The 8,403-nt window shown below is 38.8% G+C and overlaps 1 long non-coding RNA gene across 1 annotated transcript; it reads right to left on the bottom strand.

Moving 5' to 3' along the window:
- Nucleotides 1–4,998: 4,998 nt before the first annotated feature.
- On the bottom strand, nucleotides 4,999–6,469 carry LOC311487282. The gene is made up of 4 exons (XR_014699030.1): nucleotides 6,085–6,469; nucleotides 5,840–5,938; nucleotides 5,588–5,695; nucleotides 4,999–5,463 (listed from the first exon to the last, which is right to left on the bottom strand). It is a non-coding gene; the product is annotated as an uncharacterized lncRNA (long non-coding RNA).
- Nucleotides 6,470–8,403: the final 1,934 nt, after the last annotated feature.

Genomic DNA, 8,403 nt, shown 5'->3' with positions numbered 1-8,403 from the left:
ACCCGATGACAGTTGGGGTAGGCTCCAGCAGAGCCCTGCGACCCTTCACAGGAACAAGCGGGGAAAGAAGATGAAAGAATAAATGAGTCTCTCCATTGGGACCTGATTCTGCTGGACCAATCAGGTCACTCCGGGCGGGGCTTAACATGGTGAAGGACCCAAGAGTAACAGTAGCCATACACGTCACCTAAGAAATTGACGGGGAATAACTTTAAAGTCCAGTGTCTCTGGGACGTCTCAGCCGTCTGACACTGGAGGAATCTGGAAGAAAACCTTCAAAGCAAGTTCAGCTTGAAGTATAATTCATTAATACATTCATTCTGTGAGCCAGAACCACAAGATATTATATGTGTGGAGCAACGTCACCTACTACCAAGTAGTAGACTCCAGCAACACACAACTTTATTGGACCGACAGGCTTCGGCTTGTCATTGTTGTAACATTAGTTTTCTTGTTCTAATTTATTCATTGTTAACGATTTGACGGCCAGAAGAAAGTTGCGTCGTCACTATATTTATTCTCAATCAGTCTTTTTTAAAGTTGCACTTTAGATGAAGCTCAGAGTCAGAACCGTCCACTACAGATTACATTTATTTCTCTTTTAATTTATTTCCATGTTCAGCTCTCTTTAGCTTGGGCAGATTTGTGACTGAAACTTTTACCAGGAGGATCCGAGGTTAGGATTGAACCGACACTGCACCTGTGCCGGTTGCAGCATCTTTTGAAAGGTCAAATGTTTACAATGTGGAGTTTTATGGCGCTTAAGATGTAGATTTAGTTTAATTAACCGCTCTGCAGTCGTTTTGTAGGACCTGATTTACTGAAATATTTAAGTTTTAAAGGTGTAGCTGGTACTTTACATAATGTTAGTGGTAGATGAAGTATTACTACTGAAAACTAAAGAGAAAGAACACGGGTGAAATGTTTTTCAACAGCTTTGATGTGAACTAACTTTGTGTCTATATAAATAAAATTGAATTGTACTGAATTGTCGCCTGATGACAGCTGGGATAGGCTCCAAACCCCCGCCGACCCTTCACAGGTCAAGCAGTTACAGAAGATGAATGAATGAATGAATGAATGAAATGAACCTCTTGTTTGCGTTGCAGTGTTAAAACGGCGCAAACATGAAGAAAGTGAGGCCAAAAATGTTGTAATGTTCAGGGCCGTGGCTTGACCACAGACGCCCCCTCTGAGATAACAGATGTGGCTGCTGCAGCCGTCTGGCACATGTCGCCCTGATACCACAGATATGATTCATCTGAACTCCACTCCCTTAACAGCAGCTGCCTTTGAGCAAGGCGCTTATACGATACACTAATACAATGCACTACGTGTTTTCAGGTTATATTCATATTGTCAGTGTTGTATTGTTTTGTTCTGTGGAACTGAGACTCATTCAGACCTCATAAATGTCCAGCTTTGAGTAACAGTAACAGTGTTGTACCAGCTGCTGTCTCTAATGGATCTCTCCCTACCGCTGTTTCAGAACCATGAACAGTGCTGTTTGTTGACTTGAGGAGATGAGACACATCCACACAAGCTGTAAAGTCTCTCGCCCTTACTCATGCTCCATTAGTCTGTGTGTCAGCCGGCGCCAGTCTCTGTTATTGTGTTCATCACATCCCGGCTGGATTACTGTAACGCACTTTATCTAGGGGTCAGCCAGTCGTCCCTCACACGTCTCCAGTTGGTCCAGAATGCGGCTGCCCGCCCCTTAACTGGAGGACGTAAGAGGGAGCACATAACTCCCACTCTGGCCTCCCTCCACTGGCTGCCTGTGAACTTTAGAGTTCATTTTAAGATTCTTTTATTTGCTTTTAAATCTTTAAATGGTCTTACTCCTCCTTACCTCTCTGAGCTTCTCCATCCTTACACTTCTGCTCAGTGTCTCAGGTCAGCTGATCAGCTGCTCTTTGAGGTACCAAGGTCTAAACGGAAGCTCAGAGGGGACGAGCTTTCTCTGTTGCTGCTCCCAAATTGTGGAACGACCTACCACTCCACATGAGACAAGCCCCCTCACTGTCCATTTTTAAAACTTGTCTTAAAACCCATTTTTATTCCTTGGCCTTTAACCCAGCATGAGACTCTTTTTTTTCTGCTTTTGTTTAGTGCTTTTATTGTTTTTAGTGCTTTAAGTGTTTTATTATTTTTTTTTATTGTTTTAAATAGTTTGTCTCACCAATGTACAGCACATTGTTTCAGCTGTGGTTGTTTTTAAAGTGCTTTGTAAATAAAATTGAGTTAAGTTGTAGTGGCTTTTTGTAGTTGTCTGCCTGCACAGTCCTTTTTTTTTTTCTTTGCAGAGTTTTGTATCGTCTGCATCAGCTTGCACAAGTGCACTTTATGCTCAGTCCCCTATATCGTACTCAGGCCTATGTCTTCATGTGGCTCCATGGCCCTCAAGGAACTTAGTCTCATCACACTATGTGCTGCACCTTTATATATGTATATGGTTGAAATGACAATAAAAAAAAAAATAAATACATTTTTTAATTACAAAAACATACACAGTCTACTCATATTAAATCATTTTAATCTGTTGATTCTAGTTTATATTTATTTATTCAGTAAGTTAACAGGACAGAGTATTTTAAAAGGCTCATTACTAATGTGGTCTGAGATCACACCTGTACATGAAGCTGGACACCTGATGTTAATGGAAGGTCTGAACAGGCACTAAATTGAAGAATGTTAAATGTTTGTGAAGGTTTCATATTATATTTGTGTTGTGTTCTTTGTTCAGTCGTTTACAAGTGGTCAAATTAAACGCATCTTAATGAAACTACAGTTGGCTGTTGTGTTTTTTACATGAAAAACTTAATTTCCATCCCCCGCAGCTGTTTCCTGAGTCAGGATGTGACTAAAGCCTTATTTTAGCTTGTCTGCTGTTCAGATAAACTTTTTTTTTTTAGCCTCCGAGTCATCGTCCAACTTTGCAAAGTGTCCTTATCAGGGTGGATATCCGTCCGTCTCGGCTGACCTCCGTCTGGTTCTTAGCACATATTTTAGTCATTCATCAGTTCATGCTGTGCAATCATTCTGGTATTTTCTAAAGTGGTACGACACTCCCTTGCAACGGGCTCTCAACAAAAAGGTCCAACACAAACAGGAGTTGCTTGAAAATGTTTATTCATTAACAACAGTGTCAGGGGGCAGAAATGTTTGTGTATGTGTGTTTTCCCTCCTCTTCCTCTTTTCTCCTCCTCTTCCTCCTCACTGCCCTCAGGTAAACTCAGCCTAATTAACCTACACCTGTGGAGCGCAGCTGACCAATTAGCCCAGGTTCCAGTATAAAAGGACCGAGCCTGCAGTGATCATGCTGTATTCTCTGCCTGTACTGCTGGTTGTGTGTTCTGTGCTGTACTTCGTTGTGTAAAAGTGTAGGGTTGTGGAGTGAGTGAGTGTGGCCTTGTAAGGTTCTGGAGTATTCTATACATTATTTCAATCATGTAGCACTTCCTTTGTCCATGAACACTAGATTTTAGGGTTGGTGCCACTTTTGTGTTTCTTTTTGGTTCAGTTCTGTTTGTAGATGAGAGAGTCAGGTCTTTGTTTACATTTTGTTTCAAGTGTAGCCTCAGTTTACAACTAGTTTTATTGTATGCTTTTTTTCATTATTTGGCACAACCACACAGTCCCACACTCCTCCACCATTGTATATCTACATTAGTAGTTTTGCTTAGTTAATAAAACATTTTTTTCTTTTTCCCACTCGAACTCTGGCTTCATTTATTTTGATTGCCGTGTTTGTCTCCTTGCCCTTCAGCATCTAAGGAGTCGTAACAACTACTCTTGTATCATTTTATATGGATCTATAATTTTGGTATTTTCTCAAGAGTTGAACAAAAGGATCTTTAAAACGGCACATATTAAAACTTTGTTAACAAAATTTAAGCAACCTAAACAAAACCTAACCTGACTGGATGGTCGAATTAACTAAACCACAAAGAGCCATAGGACCTGGTGGGTTCTCTCTAACGCTAAACATTAGAACCAAAATAAAACTATTGGATTAAGGTCAGGACTTTGACTTTCATCTTGTTCTTCTTTAACCGTTCTTTTGTAGAACCACTTGTGTTCTTGGTTCTCGTTGTCTTGCTGCATGACCCAGTCTGACCCAGACCCAGACTCTTCACGTTCAGCTCATGGACAGATGTCCTGACATTTTCTTTTAGAGTTCACTGGTAGAATTCAGAATTCATTGGTCCATCAATAATGTCCAAGCCGTCCTGGTCCAGATGCAGTAGAACAGGCCCAAACCAGGACATTAGCACCCCCATGTTTGATGGAGGGATGAGGTTCTGATGTTTCATCTCGTTTAAACCAAACTATTCTACTTTGGTCTCATCTGTCCACTAAACATTGTCCCAATAATCTTCTGGCTTGTCCACATGATGTTTAGAAATGTTTTTTTTGGAGAGCGGTGTCTTTGTCCATCACACCATGGTTGTTCCAGACTGTCCTCCTCTACAGAACGACCACAGTTGTCGTTGAGGTTGTTCAGTGGATTCATCAACATTAACATTAGCCAATGAGAGAGAGGCCTTTAGCTGCTTAGAAGTTCCCCTGGGTTCCCTTGGGACCTCTCAGACTATTATGGAGTGATCTTTGTTGGTGGACCACTCCTGTGGAGGGGAACAGTCGTCTTCAATCTGTCTGACTGTGGATTATTTGTGGGTTGTGAAGATCAGACTGAGACAAATCCCTGATTTATTTCAACTAAACCAGGAACTGAACCACACCTGAGTCTCATTACATTGATGGAAACACTTCTGAACACATGGACTCTGGTTTGATCTTGAAAAGAACTTGTAATTCTAGAGGTGGACCTCACTGATATAATTTTAGCTGATGTCCTCCAATAAACAAATATGCAGGTGTAATATCTACATAGATAAAAGTCTGTCACAACAAGTTTTTAATAAGCATATCACACATACCAATCTATAAATAAAAAAAGTATATTTTTATTTTTTAACATTGTAATCACATTTAAGCTTCTCAAGTTAAATGTCAAAATTTACATCAGCATCTGGTTCATAAATTATCATAAATCTCTTTATTATAGAAAAAAATTACAATCAAACATGTAAGAAAGTAAAAGTAAATCAATAAAAGATTTAATCGGTCACAATCTAAAATACTGACCTCATCCTGTAAAAGTCTTTTAAACAAACCAACGTTCACATCAAACTTGACTAATCCAATAAAATGGAGCCAAGTGTTTCCAGAGACTTTCTCTGCAGTGTGTGGTTTCTGCAGGAAGATCTGAGTCGTGCTGTTTCTCATCTAGAATGTTTGCTGTTTGATGGATTACTGAACTTTATTGAAGGAGTTCAACTGGGAACTATTTCACTGCAGAGTGGCCTGGACTCTGTCTCCAGGCTTCCAGGACTTCAGGTCCGTCCACACCAGGGAACCAGCTACAGCAAAATCCATGTCATAGTCTGGATGGTATAACTGTAAATGTAGTAAACCCAAAGGTCACAGAGTCACAGTCAGAAAATAATAATTAGAAAAACTGAAGGAAAAGTAAGAAAATGGAAAATAGAACAACATCAATGAAACATCTAGAAAGACTCACATAAACACCCTTTCCAGCCTTGACTTCCATTGATTGATCAAATGTGTATGTGATGGGTTCTCTATTGTTGATCTGTACTTTTAACTGACGTCCTCCCAGTGGTTTGTCCTGCAGGACAGAAATGAAAGACAAGAAGAAGAATGAGACACAGAGACAGGAACAAATGAATGTTGGTGTCTATTAAATCTGTTGCATCAATATTTTCTATGAGAAAATAAAGAAAATATATTTTGACACTTAAAGCAACATCACCTGATCAGACTTGTTTCTGAGACAGACACATTTGTAGTCGTGATTAACGACCACAGCGATGTCTCCTGACGTCTCCTGACTGTCTGGGCTGCTGCTGTTCTGCTTTGTCAGAGAATGATGAAGATGTGTTAGTTCAGGTTTGATTTCCTCTGACTGGGAGGAGACGACATCCACAGATTAGTCCTTTCACATCAGTCAGCTTCATGTTCTATCAGTCAGTCATTCAGACTTTATTAGTGAAGCACCTCAGTCTTCAGTTTCCTCTTCAGAGTCTCCACTTCTTTCTCAGCTCTTTCTCTTTTCTCCTCCTCCTCTTTGAGCTTCTTCTCCCACTGAGAGTGAAGTCACATAAAGAGACATGATGAGAAACATTTACTTTTATTGAGGAACATGAGAAACTGATTTGGTTAAAAACTACTTCCTTATTATGGAATTAAAAGATTTGCATTAAAGATCAACCTCTGTTCCCACCCCCTTCATGTCCTTCTCATGTTTAATTCCCTGTTCTTTTTCTTTGTTAATCAGTTTCATTAACTGGTAGAAAGAAGAGATGAAGAGAGATTTCATTTCTGATGAATTCTGTTTAGTGTTTCTCTGAGATGTGATCAAGTCTTGTTCATGATGTTTCCTCTGGATGGATTTGAATGTTTTCTTTCTGAAGTATTTGTTGAAGTGAATCAACATTTATGTCATTTATTCTAATTTATATGAACTAAATGGTTTTTGGTTCATATTTCCTTTGTAATAAACACTGAAGTAAAAAGTGCTGCAGGTTGATGCTGTTTCTTCCTGTAGTTCTATCATTTGACCTGTAGATGGAGCAGAGTTGTGTTTGTGTTTGTCAAACTCCACCAGTAGTTCATTAAGAACAGAGAACTCAGTCTCTCTGAGATTAGAGTCAAATATGTGAAGCTTTCTGTCACTGATCAAATCATTTCTTTACTTCTTTACAACATCAACCTCCTTAGAACATTAAAATGATCTGAAGATTAAATTAAATAGAAACACATTGAAACGAGAACAAACATGTGGCTGGAAAAGAATCTGATAGAAACTACTAACCTCCTCCTTCTGTTTGTTGGACTTAAAAGACTGAGAAGAATGAAGAGAGATCAGGAAAGATTACAAATGATGGACATGCAGATTGTATCATAGTTCTTATAATGTGATCACTTACCCTGAGCAACCTGGAAGACTTGGAAGCAGCAACTTTGATTTTCTCCAACTGGAAGAATTTATCAAATAATCAAAGTCAAATAAAAAAGATTTTATCATCACTGATTCTATTTCTCAGACTAAACAACACATCTGACATTTAATCTGAAGGATGTATTCATAGAAAAGATTTTAGACTTGTATATCTGGACTCTGGATTTTTCTCTGGATGTTGTTGTTTCTGATGAGAATGATGTGTGTGAATAAAATACTTCTCTCTCCATGTCTATGAGCTTGTTCTTCACCTCATCTTTTATCTCCTTCAGCTCTTTGTTTCTGGTCTCCAGCTCCTCCTGCAGCTGATGATTCTCCTCCTTTAGTTCATTGACCTGAATGAAAATGAGATGAAGATAAGATCTTATTGGAGACACTTTGCCGTCATCTAGCGGTCAGAGTGTAAACTGCACCCTGTTGTGGGCCAAACTGTATTCAAATGTTTAAAGTGCAATGTTTGAAACATGAAACATATGCAGTAATTCAATTTAAAAGCCCACTCACTATGATAATCTACATACCTACAGAGACTGTAAAATGTATAAAATGTTATGCCCAGTTCTGCCTAATGTTGCTACTTTGCATCATCTGGATAATTTAGCCTCTGCTTGACAGAAAAAAAACACAAGTAATATATATTATCTATATATTTTTTAAATGTATTTTATATAGCTGTAAATAAAGTCTGTCAGTAAGGGACTACAGCATTATTTATTGACTTTGTGCTTTAGTTACACAACATGGCCAACTAAGGAAATCTAAAATATGGAAACTACAAACCTCCCTCTTCAAGGACTCCACTTCCTTCTGATTTTGCTTGAAGGACTTTCTGTGCATCTGAGAGGAATAAAGAGAGAAATCAGAACGCCTGGATGATTAACATAACGGTATGTCTTATTGCAGTGATGATGGGACAACTCACCCTCGGTGCCAATGAAGACATCACAGCAGCAGCAGCTTTCTGTTTCTCCAACTGGGAGAATTAGTTCAAGTTAATAAAGCAATGTGATTTGATAAGTTTTTTTTTTCTGTTTGTTATGTAACATTTACTTTATGGTTTGTTTTTTTGGATGTTTGTGAATAAAATACTTCTCTCTCCATGTCTATGAGCTTGTTCTTCACCTCATCTTTTATCTCCTTCAGCTCTTTGTTTCTGGTCTCCAGCTCCTCCTGCAGCTGATGATTCTCCACTTGAAGCTTCTTGTTATCACCAGTTAGTTTTTCTACCTGAGGAGAGAGAAGACAGAAAGAGGAGATGAGATTAACAACGGACCTCCTTCGTGAATGTTGTTTTATTTTATTATTCTTAAACTTTTTCTCATGTGAAGCAGTAAGAATAAAATAAAATCCTTCTT

The sequence above is a fragment of the Chelon labrosus genome, assembly GCF_963514085.1.
Source record: "Chelon labrosus genome assembly, chromosome: 1".
Lineage (NCBI taxonomy): Eukaryota > Metazoa > Chordata > Actinopteri > Mugiliformes > Mugilidae > Chelon > Chelon labrosus.
The sequence above is the reverse complement of the archived record's forward strand: the minus strand, read 5'-3'. Positions and strand labels throughout refer to the sequence as shown.